The sequence below is a fragment of the Colletes latitarsis genome, chromosome 1 (assembly GCF_051014445.1).
Source record: "Colletes latitarsis isolate SP2378_abdomen chromosome 1, iyColLati1, whole genome shotgun sequence".
NCBI classification, from domain to species: Eukaryota; Metazoa; Arthropoda; class Insecta; order Hymenoptera; family Colletidae; genus Colletes; species Colletes latitarsis.
In genome coordinates this window covers 46,806,531-46,822,080 of record NC_135134.1, presented here as the reverse complement: position 1 = coordinate 46,822,080, position 15,550 = coordinate 46,806,531, and the positions used below count along the sequence as shown (strand labels likewise).

The window sequence follows — 15,550 nt, the reverse complement described above, 5'->3', positions numbered from 1 at the left end:
TTACCTCTCCTAATAGCGGCTCATTTACGAAGGAAACAATAGTTTCTTAGGAACTGCGCGTATCTAAAGTTTTGAAAATTGAAAAATTACTTTTGCACATAAAATACTGTACGTAGTCGAATGAAACCAGGCACACATATTTCTATGAATCTCCCTAAAGTTTCCAGCGTAAAATTTCATCAGAGGAAGAATACCCGTGTCCTTTGCTCGTCCAACCGTTGTTCTCAACCGCCCAGCTCCGAAAGGTTAGGAACCACTGGGTTAAACCGGCTGCATCTCATGCATTACCCAACGACTATTTCGCCCCGCTATCCGAGGATTATTTCGTCGAGGTGTAATCAATATCCCCGTAGCGTGCAAATTACAAACGTACATACGTCGATGCGCGAGCCTGTAACGTATTTCAATTTGCGAAATTTTAAAATGCCCCGTTCCACGCTGGTTACCGGCACAACCCGCGCGCCAAGAGCAAACAGTCCGAATTTACATTCTTATCCTTCTCGCGTCGCGAAACCGGAATATAAAGCATATCCCGTCGCGCGTTCTTGCGTTTTTATCACGGGTTACGTTCGTGATTTACTTTATGCCGGCTCGAATAACGGAGGCTGGTCCCGTCGACGTTGCTGGATTCATTAGCGTTCCTCCTGTCCTCCGTGTGGATGAGGCGCACCCTCTCGTTACACTGTATCGTGGAACGCGGTTTAGTAGACCGGGGTGATTCCTGTGTTTGGTCAAACAGACAGCAATGACAGACTCGGCTCGATACCCGTGCCGCAGCACGACACACAACGAGGTTACCAAGTTATTTCATTAAGCTCCCCACTAGGCGGGTAATAATTATTGTGCGGTTCGCTAGGGCCGTTTCTTTCTTTTTTTTACGCGAGATTTCGTACCGCCGGTGAAAACATTTCCTTCCGTTTCCCCGACAAAGACTTGGTTCTCGCTTCGTTGCCGGAGGAAACGCGCGGGAAAAAATTCGCCGCCATTGTGCTCGTCGCGACGGTCGTGCTCGTATTTCATTTTTCGCCCGCTGGTAACGGAACGAACGAAATAACGGACTCGGAGGTTCTCATCGGATTTTGGAAATCTGGCCATGCATCAGGAACGAGTGTTTATTCTCGCGATTGGTTTTCCATCGCCGGGCGTATGAAGATCGCGAGACACGGTTCCCGCCAAAGTAAATCCGCGTATTTACGCGCCCTTTCGAGGGTGATGTATCGAGTTTTGTTTCTGTGTGCCATTGTGTGGCGGAACGTCGAAGTTACAGTCTGTTAAAAGGGAGGAATCGAGGGCTTTGTGATTCGAGAGTGTGATAAATAATGAAACTGCAAGCTTTGAAGATTAGACTTGTCTTTCTTATGGAAAGCTGGTAATAATTCTCAGGTACTGTTTAGGAATATATTTTATATGAGATGGCCCAGTATTCGTGCAAAGACAAGTGGAAAATGTAGAATAACATTCTTTAGTGTGATTTTCTATTATTGAGAAATTCAATGTAGAGTATATTTGATTAGATCTGAGATGGAGATTTATAATTAGTGTTCACCATATTCTGTATTACTTAATTCCATAAATTCAACGCGAATATTGCATTAAACAAGAGTTAATATTAAAGTTAATGTTAAAGTTAACCATCCAACAGTTTTTGGATGGTTAAGATATTTTTAAATTAGCTAGAGCCATTGTATTTCATCAAAGATTGTGTAATCAAGGGCTTTGTGATTCGAAAGTGTGATAAATAATAAAACTGTGAGCTTTGAAGATTAGACTTGTCTTTCTTATGGAAAGCTGGTAATAATTCTCAGGTACTGTTTAGGAATACAGGGTGTTCGGCCACCCCTGGGAAAAATTTTAATGGGAGATTCTAGAGGCCAAAATAAGACGAAAATCAAGAATACCAATTTGTTGATGGAGGCTTCGTTAAAAAGTTATTAACAATTAAATTAAAAAATTTCGAATCATTCTGAAAAAATTATTTTCGATTGCGGAGGTCAATTACAATCATTTTTGGTCATTACACATACCCCCGAAATCCTACCCACTTTCGGGGAAAAAATTCTTTTCTGAAAATATGTCTGACCCTACCATCGATATGTTTCACTGAATTTTCATGCGAATCTTTAAAACATCATAACTTCTGAACGGATTGGACGATTGTAATGTTTAAAAAAGCAAACGACGCGTATTTTGGTCGAGAATATGTAGAAATTGTAAGAATATTGGAAAAGTTGTTCCTTGACCCCGTAAAATAAGAAAAACCCCATAAAAATGGTCCAATTTTCAAACAGCCATAACTTCTATAATAGTGGATGTATCTCAATGAAATTTAGGCTGGAACTAGAGCCCATAGGTACCTATAAAAAAGTATTAAACAACTTTTCTGTAGGACGTCGAGCAAAATTATTAAAAATCAGAAACGAATTTTTAAGAAAATCGACAGGGGGTAGGTGCCTAAATTTTTCGGCGAAAATGAAAAGTTTCAAATCATTCTGGAAAAATTATTTTCGGTTGCAGGGGTCAATTACAATCATTTTTGGTGAATAGACATACCCCCGAAATCTTGCGCATTTTCGAGAAAAAAATTCAGTACGTACGAAACTTTAAACTTTTTAACGAAGCCTCCATCAACAAATTGGTATTCTTGATTTTCGTCTTATTTTAGCCTCTAGAATCCCCTATTAAAATCTTTCCCAGGGGTGGCCGAACACCCTGTATGTTTTATATGAGATGGCTCAGTATTCGTGCAAAGACAAGTGGAAAATGTAGAATAATATTCTTTAGTGTGATTTTCTATTATTAAGAAATTCAATGTAGAGTATATTTGATTAGATCTGAGCTGGAGATTTATAATTAGTGTTCACCATATCCTGTGTCATTTAATTCCATAAATTCAACGCGAATATTGAAGTAAACAAGAGTTAATATTAAAGTTACAGTTCTTGGATGGTTAAGATATTTTTAATTTAGCTAGAGCCATTGTATTTCATCGGAGATCGTGTAATTTTCCGTTCGTTTGGAAGAATGCTGGTAAACGATAATAGCGTGGACACGCTTATAGGAAATTGGAGCTTCTAAAATATCGGATACTTGGACGATCGATAAAGTCATTTGGGTAGGTTATTTTCCAATTATTTTGACCCGGGTATATCCACTCGAGTATTTATTGCGATTGAGAAACGTGCTTCGATTATTAACGGGGGCTCGATGATGTAGTTTTTATGTCTGGTAACGCGAAACGAGAAAGCTCGACGGGGAATAATGTTTACACGCAAGAAATCGAAAGGTATTACTGTAGTCGGGAGAACCCTCCGATATTTTCGCCGTTTCTATTTCGTTCTACCCCCTGTGGATAACCACCCTTGTGCGAAAATCCACCTGAAGATCCGATACAGGAGATATTTGCACGCAATTTGAGGATATTTGCCGCGAGACCATCCTCCCTGGATCGCATCCCACGGTCCACGGGGCGATCCGTTCCAAATCTCGAATGTTCCAGCAAATATGTCTTCGTCCGCTTCGTTATAACCATTTTCTCCGTACAGTCACATTTAACTTACACTATGAAATCTGAAATAGTTAACAATAACTTTCATTTTGTTATAATTACAATTCCCTCACCCATATTTTTCACAAGAGTAAATAAACGTTTCCTCAAAAAGTTACGTAGCTGTGTAGACGTTTTGCTAAAACCCCTTTATTTTAGAGGTATTAAAGGTTCACAAAACTCGCTCGATGCACTTGAAATTAACATTCCGGGGGGGAACAAAGTCCTGCATGGCAAAATTTTAATTTTTGATTTATTTTTGCGCGAAGAATAGACCCAGTTTGGATCGTGCTACGATTCCCATTGCATTCCGTGTCACATCGTTGCGACGCGCGAGTTTCGATCACGGACGGAAGAGGACATTCTGGCAAATTGGCTGAGCTCGAAAGTCGAAAACTCTTTTTCCCCCCTTTCTGATCTTCCCCCGTCGTCCGAGGTCCCTCTCGTGCGGCCACGTGGCGCTGGTTACGGCTGGCCTCGTCTGCAAAGCCACGAAAGTCAAATCCAATCTCGGCCTTGGAGTAATTCGCTAAACCATTTAGACCAGGACGGTGGGCGACTGCGTGTCCATTTCCATTCTCCTCGTTTTCGAAATTTCCGTGCTCCTCGGACGAAATGTCCTTCCGTGATGGTGGGGGTGGAAGCATACAGGGCGGGGGTCGGTCCTTTCGGCGGTCCACCGCACGCAAGACGGGGAACAACGAAACCCCTTTGCTAATTCTACGGCCAATTATGTCCCAACGTCGCGTGGTTTTACTCTTGTCGGGATATGCTCTCGGGGATTTCGCCTCTCACCCCTTTGGGGTTGCGTCGGAGACGTCGTTTGGAATCCCGGTTCTCCGCCTTCTTGGCGTTTCAGGCTTTTTTCCCCGGTCGCTTGAATGGTTAGTCGCCCCATCGTCCTAAGTCGTGACTGTTTGCCCTTTCCCCGGGATACGGATATAATAATAATAATAGTAATGATACGTTTTTATTGTGTCAGACGTGTGTACAATGTGAAATAGACTATCGTGAAAAAGAAAATATACGTATAAAGAAAGATTATACAGGGTGTTCGGCCACCTCTGGGAAAAATTTTAATGGGAGATTCTGGAGGCCAAAATAAGACGAAAATCAGGAATAACAATTTCTTGGCTGAGCCCTCGTTAAAGAGTTATTAACAATTAAATTAAAAAATTTCAAATCGTTTTGGAAAAATTATTTTCGGTTGCGGGGGTCAATTACAATCATTTTTGGTGAATACACATACCTCCGAAATCCTACCTACTTTCGAGAAAAAAAATCGAGAAGGTGCGAAATTTTTCGACGAAATTAAAATATTTCAAATCGTTCTAAAAAAATATTGTTAGCTGTGGGGGTCAATTACAATCATTTTTGGTCATTACACATACCCCCGAAATCCTACTCAGTTTCGAGAAAAAAATTCCTTACCGAAAATCTAATTTCTGGCCAGAAATGTCTGCCCGAATTTTCATACGAATCTTTAAAACGTCATAACTTCTGAACGGATTGAACGATTTTAATGTTTAAAAAAGCAAACTACGCGGATGTTGATGGAGAATATGTACAAATCGCAAAAATATTCGAAAAGTTGGTCCTTGACCCCGCAAAATGAGAAAAACCCCCTAAAAATGGTCCAATTTATAAACAGCCATAATTCCTACAATAGTGAATATATTGCAATGAAACTTTTTTCTGAAGTAGAGCTCATAGGTACCTACAAAAAAGTATTAGACAATTTTTCTGTAGGGTGTCAAACAAATGTATTACAAATGGAAAACAAATTTTTAAGAAAAATCGGTAGGTGCCTAAATTTTTCGACGAGAAACAAAAATTTCAAATCGTTCTGGAAAAATTATTTTTACCTAAGGGGATCAATTACAATCATTTTTGGTCAATAGACATACCCCCGAAATCTTGCGCATTTTCGAGAAAAAAATTCAGTATGATCGGAACTTTAAACGTTAATAACTTTTTAACGAAGCCTCCATCAACAAATTGGTATTCTTGATTTTCGTTTTATTTTGGCCTCTAGAATTCCCCATTAAAATTTTTCCCAGGTCGAACATTCTGTATAACTATAAACCACTATTTGACATTTTTCGAATACCTATATTCAGAAAACATAAATTTAACCGAGTTGCGTGGTTCGATACAATTTAGTTACGTGCCGTGTACGTTCGTGAGCGCGTTTTAAGTGCGTGCTTTTAGAGCCGACGTTCAAAGAAAGGGCAGCGAATTTATGGAGATCAATTAATCAGTTTACAGTTGCCCCAACGTCGCTGTATTTTAGTTTATTTTCTGAGTGTTTCACACAGCGTTGCGTTTAATCTATTTATAATTTTTATTTTGTTTGAGGCGAAGTTAGTGGTCAAAACAGTGGTCGATTATTCAAATAATCACATTATGTTCCATAAACACCGAATCAAAACAACGTTACGATATCGAAATTTTAATAATTATTGAATATTTTATCTCTTTCTATTTTACACGTGGTATCTTATACACGAAATATATAATACGATAACAGCAAAATAACTGCAATAATTGGTCTCTATAAATTCATTATCTTCCCTTTGAACGTTGGCATGCATGTCAGAACCGTAGTTTAATCGTTTCGAGACACGCGAGTCCCCTGAATATTTATTCCGCGTATATTTACTCGTCTAAACAGTTTCTATCCACGTCAGAAATACACTCGAACGATACGATTTTCCCGAGCAGTAATTACAGTAATATAGAATGAATCGATACGAATAACTCATGCTGGAATTTCCACCTCTTTGGAATAATAGAATATTTTACTACTACTACGATTACGTCTAGTAGAAACAAAAATTTCGTTTTATCACTCGGCTCAGAGACGTTCTAGCGTAACACGGCCATTTTGGGAATTCTCGATTAAGAAGATCAAACCTAGTATCTCGAAGCTAAACGAACTCTCCAACGATAATAGCCGGTTCGTGAGGATTCTTTTTACCGTCATTAACGGGACTTTCTTCCAGCTTTTTCGTTTCCTTTAAATCCTTTAATCTCTAATCCGACTGTCCCGCGTACGTGCTTCTGTGATTTCATTTTCTGCTACTGTCTGTATCGGGTTATACAGGGTGTGTCTCGAATCGGCTTGTCACGCGAGTCAAATGTTTCGTCGAACGTGATACCGTTCGCAGTCTGATAACACGTGGCGTTATGGACACGAGGAACTCCTAAAATTAGAATCTGATTTCAGGCTACCGATAAGGAACCGTATTACTCGGTGTAGGTATAACATGAGCGTTCTTTTTTTCAACCTAAATTTTACGAGCTCAGTACATGCGAAGATGTAAGATTATGGGCGCACGATATCTTCGTAATTATAATTTGGAGCTTCGTAAAAACTCGGTTTAATTTACAAATATAATATATCACGGAGTTTCTTATCGAGGATCCATAAGGCCACGAAGGGGGGAAAAACAATTTCATGTTCGATATAAATTCGTTTAGTAACTTAGAAATTTATGGAAATTAATTCGTGACTATGTATCATTACGATACTCGTAAAATTGAGTTGTGAAATTATTTGTTAACTCGGTAATTCAGCGATTTTCGTACAGAAATAAACTCATACTTAGTGTAGTCACATCGCGGTCCCTAAAAATTTATTATATGCGTTTGAAGCTGTTGGAAGACGTTGAAGGGTCGCGAAGAGGCCATTGTGAAGGATGCCTATAACAATTCAATCCGTGCCGACTGATTTTTGATACACCCTGTACAGAAGTGTGCATCCACACAGACGGTGTCTGGCTTGTGGACGATTCAAGGGTGGTTTAGGGGCTGAATGCACGAGGGGTTCGCCGTTCCGCGGATGCTCACAAACTGGCCGGAACTAAATACTGGAACAAAAGGTACGCCAGAGGCAGTGCGAATTAAAAATGTCTTCGAGCGATTGTAGTCCCGCTGGCACCCTGAATTATGACTCTCAACAAGTTCGATCCCAAAGCATTCACCCGATCGAAGGTCGCGTATAATTATCATATTCAACGATGATATTTTTATTTAACGACGAATTTTGATTTTATACATTTAATTATTTCAAGCAATAATTGTTTACTTGTCGATGAAATATCTCACTTTTGAGACGAGGTATTAAATTATCTACGATTGGAAGGTGTAAAGAATGTTCGAAAATTGTCCACTGGGTAGCAAATGTATAAAATTAAAATTTAATGATTTTGCGATTTCCTGTTATCGTAATTAAAATAACGAGTACTGTAACTTTCGGAGGGTCGTATGAAGTAGTCTCGCTAGGGGGAGGATCCCAACTGTGCTTCGATTTTAATGATCTTTTGTAGAACGATAGAATACATGTTATTTGTGAAATGTAAACAGAGATTTGTTTGCTAGTTTTAAAGAAATAATTAAAGTCACGTTGCGTGACTGGTTTGAAAATTTAAGAATTACTATATCTTGCAGAGGTTGAGATATATCGATGGGTAAACAGCCTCTACCGAAACAGAAAGTGTCTCTTGACATTGTTAAAACGCGTTCCTTTTATTGATTCCTTGATCGCGCAGCAGACACCGTTTGGACGAGAAATTTCATTACATTTTATGGTCTACATTCCTCTTGTCATGTCGCGGAGTGTGAAAAAAAGAAAGAAGAAAACGGGGGTTGACTTTACACGTACGCGTCTGGTTCCTCCGGCGCGGTTAAAATATTACACATTCGCATGAAATATCTTTCGTGCTTGATTTTACGGCTCGCAGGATCGAATTAATGGGATTACGAAATATTTCATAACGATTTACATGCGTGTTTCGAGCAAGATGGAGTGAAATCGTCTTCGACTCTTCGAGGACGAGTTATTTCGTTCGAAAGGAATTGAAATTTAATTTGAAATTAACCCGTGTTTTATCGACAATATTATATTCATATATCATCCCTGAAGTATAGTTTCCAGGGAAAATTGTATTTGGATTTATTGATAGGAGTTTTTAACAAACAGTATGAAAGATAATTTCGTATTTTTTCACGAAGAAATAACAAGAATTTGCTAATCGTCCATCAGGTTTATTTTTTTTTTTAAATACAAAAACGATTCAGTTGTTTTTCTTCCTTTCATTGGCCTTCTCGGCTTTGTTCGATTACCGTGGACATTTTTATTAAATTCCACCCTTCTAGCAGCTGGGATGAGGTCACCGAGGGTCGAGTACGGTCGATCGAAGTTACGGATAGAAAGTAAATAGACTTCCTGAAAAATCGAGCAATTCGACCTGTCCAGTTGGCCAGAGAGAGAGTTCGAAAAGACGTGGCATCCGTTACAGTCACTCAACAGAAGGCACAAAGTGCTTTCAATTTGTATCCCGGCGTCGTTTAGATTTACCCAGTGATCTTTGGATGGGCGAGACCCGTTCCAGCATCGCAGTTTGCGTCCAAATATTGTGCCTTTTGCGTAACAGCGATTCAACAATGTCGACGCTGAGACTTCGTAATACAAGACGTGTAACATTCCCATAAGATACCATAAAGAAAACTTGCACAATCACATTTCTTCCATAGAATATTAAAAGTCTATTAACAGAGGATTTCGTGAAACCCAAACTAATTATATCCACGCAAATTCAAGCATTACTGATTTAAAGTGGGGTTCGGTGGCCACCATAATCCGAATAAGGGTTAAACCTGTGTTTCTATCGGGCTGTATTGTTTCTTGATTTATGCAATCTTATACAACTCGAGAATTTAGCCAGAAAGAATTCGTAGATATTAACCTTGAAATTGTTAATACTTTATTTCAAATTAATAGAGCTTGCTCAGATCGTTAAAACGTCGAATTTAAAATCTCATTTACCGAATAACGAATACAAATTTTAAGTCGTAACCTAAATAAATTCCTGCCCTGCGAATTTGCTTGCCCGAATCCGTGGATTTAAAAGAAATTTACGAACTAAAATTCGCGTTCGAAGTTCTCGAGTGAATTTTTTCTGGAATCTACGGTCGCGTATCTTAAACCGCGCTTCCAGCCATAATTTTCCGTTTTCAACGAGTCGGCTGCGGAATCAATGTACTTTGTCCAGTTCGTTACGACCCGTAGAACGAGATCTCAAGACGCTCGTTCAAAGAGCAGCCTTGTTGCGTCTTTCTGGCTCAAGAGCTTCCTCCAACCCCGCGAGAAGAAGAAGCGAGCTCGTGAGATGGGTTTTATTTCGCGGCTTAGCGCGTCCGCCATGAGCATCGGGCGTAGGAGGCTTCGATCCGAGGGTGGCTTTATCCCGAACGATAGGCCATTTCTCTCTTTTTCTCTTTCCCTTTAACGTCAGATGTTAGCGCGGGGATGAATTTGCATGAAGCTGCTCGTAACGGTCACGAATGGTTGCGTGCCGCGACTGATAAGTTCGACTTAAGCGAACGCTTTACTTAGGGCGCGTTTTTGCTCGCAGGTGAGAAGCGTCGCAGGCTTTAAAATACGCTGGAACAGGTCGAGGTACGATAGAATACCGCGTGAATATTAGATCGAATGATTTATTCACGTGTTTTTAGTTTTCTCTCGGTTCTAACGTATCAAATTTACAATGCAGGGGCTTTTAATTTATTGGCACTTTCGAGCGATAGTCCAAACGTTTTTATCGCTCGCTCCCCTCGGTGTAATAAAAATATAAACGCGTGGATACGGTACACGAGAAAAATGGAACAACGTTGCGTTACACGTCGCCTCTAATTGGAAATTAAAGTCTCAAGTTTTTTAGATTTCAGAGGAAATATAAATTTTTTTATAGCTCGTTTAGAATATTGCTCGTAACGATAAGCTGTGCCTTGGAATCGTTTCAACCTCTGACGCGTACGCCAAAGTGTAATACTATTTGTCAAGGTTAAAGGGCGTGCAAGAAAAAGCGGGGTGATATTTATTTAGGGTAAGTTTCCAAAGGTTGCCGGTACTTTAGTATACTCACATTTGACACTCCCCCAGGCGCCATTTTTCTTTTCGCTAGCCCTTCTTCTCTCATTCTATTCTCTCTCTCTCATTTGCTATTTCACTTGTATTTTTTTTTTTATCCCTTTGCTCGTCTATTTCGTACTGTTCATCCCTTATATCGTGTTTTCCCTTTCCGTCCACGTTCCTTCTCTCTCCTCAACAGTTGGTACTTCGACAATGGGCAACAACACCTCCAGCGTTCTTTATATCCATTAGGGTGCTACGAGCCATTTGTTATGATCCTGCAGATTCTGGAGAGGAGCGATGTACCTACCAGGAATAATCCCTCTCTCCCTTAAATTATTCCTTCGATGGCTTTTAACGTGAAAGAAGATCCGCTGCTTTTACGATCGCGACGGTTACCGTGGTTCCCGCGGATTTATATTAAAAATTATACACCTATTTTTCAGTTTAATTCGTCCCCATTTAAATTCAAGTTTTCATGTTACAAATAATTGTGCTATGTGAATATTAAATCTCGTATCAGCGCTTGAAAAATTTGTTGCTTACATGGAATACTCTTTTCTTAAAGTTTTTGTTTCGATTGTTACGAGGTGTTCGAATCCAAGTCTGTCGGATGGAAAGAAAGTCGACGAGCGCATCAAGGCTGTGACAGTCAAATTAAAATCAACCGATTCCCCTGACGAGCTAAAATTGGTCCCTGACAGAACCTAATACGGTTTCGAGGTATCGACGTATCATCTACGTGTTCCAGTCGATGGATTTTTATTGTTTTCTTTCTATGCTGGTTCGTTCTCTCGTCAGCCACCATCCGGGGAAAAAACTGGGAACGAAATTTTAATTAGAAAACTGTCACTAGGGAAACGAATAGGTTTTGTATCCGCAGCCACCGACGTAAGACACTCGTATTATTATCTTACACCAGTTTTCTGTTCATTCTCCTATTATAATTTCATATTTTACTGCTCATTTTATTTTCTATTAACGTATACATTTTAACTTTAAATTGTATTAACATATACAATTATCATATACAGGGTTGTCCCTGGGAAAAATTTTATGGGAGATTCTCGAGGCTAAAATAAGACGAAAATCAAGAATACTAATTTGTTGATGGAGGCTTCGTTAAAAAGTTATTAAAAAATTTCAAATCATTCTGAAAAAATTATTTTTGGTTGTGGGGCTGAATTACAATCATTTTTGGTGAATACACATATCCTTGAAATCCTACCCACTTTCGAGAAAAAAATTTGGGTAAGTGTGAGATTTTTAGACGAAATTAAAAAATTTCAAATCGTTCTGGAAAAATTATTTTTAGTTCCGGGGGCCAATTACAAGCATTTTTGGTGAGTAGACATACTCCCGAAATCCTACGCACTTTCGAGAAAAAAATTCATTACCAAAAATATAATGTCTGACCATAGCGTTGATATGTTTCACTGAAATTTCATGCGTATCTTTAAAACGTCATAACTTCTGAACGGATTGGACGATTTTAATGTTCAAAAAGCCAAACGCCGCGTATTTTACTGTAGAATATGTAGCAATTATAAAAATATTGGAAAAATTGCTCTTTGACCCCGTAAAATGCGAAGACCCCCATAAAAGTGGTCCAATTTTCAAACGGCCGTAACTTCTACAATAGTGAACGTATCTCATTGAAATTTAGCCTGAATGTAGAGCTCATGAGTACCTACAAAAAAGTATTAAACAACTTTTCTGTAGGACGTCAAACGAAATTACTAAAAATCAAAAACGATTGTTTAAGAAAAATCGACAGGGGGTAAGTGCCTAAATTTTTCGACGAAATTGAAAAGTTTCAAATCGTTCTGGAAAAATTATTTTCGGTTGCGGGGATCAATTATAATCATTTTTGGTGAATAGACATACCCCCGAAATCCTACCCACTTTCGAGAAAAAAATTCAGTATTGGCTGAACTTTAAACGTTAATAACTTTTTAACGAAGCCTCCATCAACAAATTCGTATTCTTGATTTTTGTCCTATTTTGGCCTCTAGAATCTCCCATTACAATTTTTCCCAGGGGTGGTCGAACACCCTGTATAATTAATTGGTTTCTTCCAATATTGATTTCTACCTTTATACGTTAATTTTATTTCTTCCTTTTCGTCCATGCAATATCGAATTTCTTGATTATTGTTAATGGTATTTTGTTTCTCGAATATTTTACCATACGTCTGTTGTGTTTGCTGTTTCAGGTACGCATGAATTTTCACGAAGGACGCTGTCACGCGGATTCGTACTCCTTGGTAGTCCATTTACCTGAGCAGTTAATCAACTCGTGAGTCATTGCCAGCTATACAATTACGGGGAAGCTTCTTGGAAAATGTATACATCCCCCACGGACCCTCCTCCACGGTCTAAGGTCCACGATCTCGGACTATCGGGCTTAGGACCTTAAGACAATGGACGAGTGCTCGTCTTTTATTGAATTCTTTCCTTTTACCAGCCGGTAGTTCGAGCAGCACTCAGGCTGTATATGTAAATGTAGCTTAGGGGACGTAATCCCATGGGAAGACGGCCGAGGGAGGTTATGGAGAACTGCAGTAAGCGATATTCTGTCATTGGTGGGCGCACCCTTATCTCCGCTGTACACGCTCCTATATCACCCTTCGATCGTGAAAATAGAATCCTAAAATCACGAAATTAACGATGTCTACTGCTTGGGAGACTTACGGGGAAAAATCCTAGTAAATTGGGGTCATTATCCTCTGGCATTAAACGAAGCGACGGGGCGGGAAACTTTATTCCGACACACCACTGGGACCTCTTGGATCGCTTCGTTTATATTGATTTCTATAATTATTTTATTCGATATTAACCTCTTCCTGAGAATCGTGGAATCTTTCGAGAATACATCTTTTATTCTACTCGAGCAAATAAATAATATATTTAAATGATTAAAATATTCACAGAAGTTTCGAAAATATGCTTTACATACTTCATTACAGAAGAAGCTTTTAACACAATTTTTTTTCGACAATTTGAAATTCCGTAATATAAGAATTTGTCGTAATGTTTATTTTTGGAGTTCACGTGCTCTACCAGAATTTGTTTTTTTTCTCAGTTGCTCCTTGAAGGAAAGTTTTCGCTGTCGAAAAGCACAGCAGACTGTTGTGCTTTCGATGCACAAAGCTGGGCATGTTGGACGATATTGCTCTCTTAAGCGAGATTCTTGAGAGTTAATGCGACCCTTTAGTAGAAACGGAAGGAGGAACGCCAATTTGGCGCTAATCCGCGAAAGCCTTCTAAGATTCGAATACCAGTGATTTACTGAGCCCTCGAAGGGGTCAGTAAATAGTACAGGGTACAGTACGTCATGTATTACATAGGAGCATGTGCACGTGGCATAAATCTGCTGTATTCGAGAGCCTCCTTTCTTTGACAAGATTATCGGCGCGCGCCAAAGAAGGGGCGCCATTGGACAAAAAGAGTTCACGTGGCCCGGCACAAATGCCCGAGAACATTCGAAGCTCTCTTGCAAATTAATCTAACCTCTTTCCATCGACCCCATCAATTTTTTACGCTTTGATCCAGTTACTTACATTTTCCGGGTTGTTCGAGCGAGTCGTCGGACATTGTCAAAGAAAGTAATTGAAATTTACTCGAAGGAACAAGGGTACCTTTCGCGCATACATATTTTATACGTCGAGAAGAACCGTGCAAGAATACTGCGTAATATTCGAAATTTCATTATCGAATATTACGACCAGGGTCGAATTAAGGTTTTCGAGGCACAGGGCTGACGGACGATTAGATCTCTTGATTAGGAAAGTGGAGGATGTCTGGGGCTGAAAACAGTTTTAAAACAGAAAAAGAGCCTTTAGAAATGTCCGTGAAAAACAATTCTTAGATATCACTAACGGATAATAAGATCGAAAACATATTTAACTTCCTCTGGATATATTAAAATTATATAAAAATATCGAATGACAAACGTTAATAAATCGAGACTAATTGTTTCGTTGAGTGTTTATGAAAATTTATTTTAATATTTTAAGGAATAAGGCTGATCGTGACGTCCTCCATGAAACTTTAATATATCGTGAACCTAGTACGAGTATTTATGGCGCGTTCAGGCGCGTTACCTTTGATATTTGAGAAACTGTTTATAAATAAATCTGTACACAGTGTTTTATCAATATCCTGTGTTTATATTTCTAGTGTTTTATATTCTAACCCGGAAAGGTTGTTTCGTTTCATTTTTCCCAGCGGTTGAAATTGATTGGTAATTCTTGTTAGCGAAATAAATTAGCTGTATTAGATTTATTAATATAGAACGGAACGTACGGATGCTTTGAAGCTCAAAGGAAACTTTTCGCATTGTTTACAACCCTTGAGCGCGGCGGTACGCTCGAGTGGAAAATGTTTTTGGCGCATTTCGACCTGACCTCGACACGTTTAGTCATCCTTTGCTTTTTGTCTCGTTGCTAAGTGTGTAAGTGAACGCGTGAAACGCGGTGAGACTGACGTGTAGTGTCGTCATCTTTCACCGAACATAGTGGATGTTTTAACCTGTGTTTTCCTCGCTTTCATATCCAGCCGTGTCGTTACTTTTATACTCGTCGCAACACTGCCACCCAGGCGTCCGAGCAATTTTAATTTAACGGACGAAATTGTATTTTGTTATTGTCAAGAGCAATTACTCACGAGCCTATTAACAATATTCAACTTAAATCTCGTAACACCTATTAAGGTGAACCACCCAACCCTACCATCTCAAATAGTCCCTAAATAAACTACATAAAATTTTCATTTCAGATTTTTTAAGTGGAATATACGAGCGACAAATGTTCACTAAGAAGCTACAAAAATTTATTCTCAAGATTAATAGGACTCTCGAATTTTAAGGAGTCTGTAAAAATGAGTTCACTGTCAATTCGTGAGTTTGCAAGTTTCCAATTGTCCAAAAACAAAGCTTCGTGAACAATTTCAGGGGTTTGGTTTGGCAGTCTGTTAATAAAATTTAAAGAATCTGATGGTATTAAATCTATTATCATGTATGATGATGCAGAACCGCGTGAAACGAGGTTTCCTTGAGCAAGAAAAGTTCAGATTACGTAATGTTTGCGA

The 15,550-nt window shown here is 39.1% G+C and overlaps 1 protein-coding gene across 3 annotated transcripts in view; it reads left to right on the top strand.

Annotated features, from left to right (window-relative positions):
- The window catches only part of Hwt (SH2 domain-containing adapter heavyweight), a 159,363-nt gene that overhangs the window by 39,442 nt on the left and 104,371 nt on the right, over nucleotides 1-15,550 (top strand). The window contains exon 2 of one of the 3 annotated variants that reach the window (XM_076762498.1): nucleotides 12,676-12,758. The exons of the other annotated variants lie outside the window; for them this stretch is intronic. The gene's annotated coding sequence lies outside the window, so the exon portion shown is untranslated. The remainder of the gene's footprint in view (nucleotides 1-12,675; nucleotides 12,759-15,550) is intronic. 3 annotated transcript variants of the gene reach the window in all.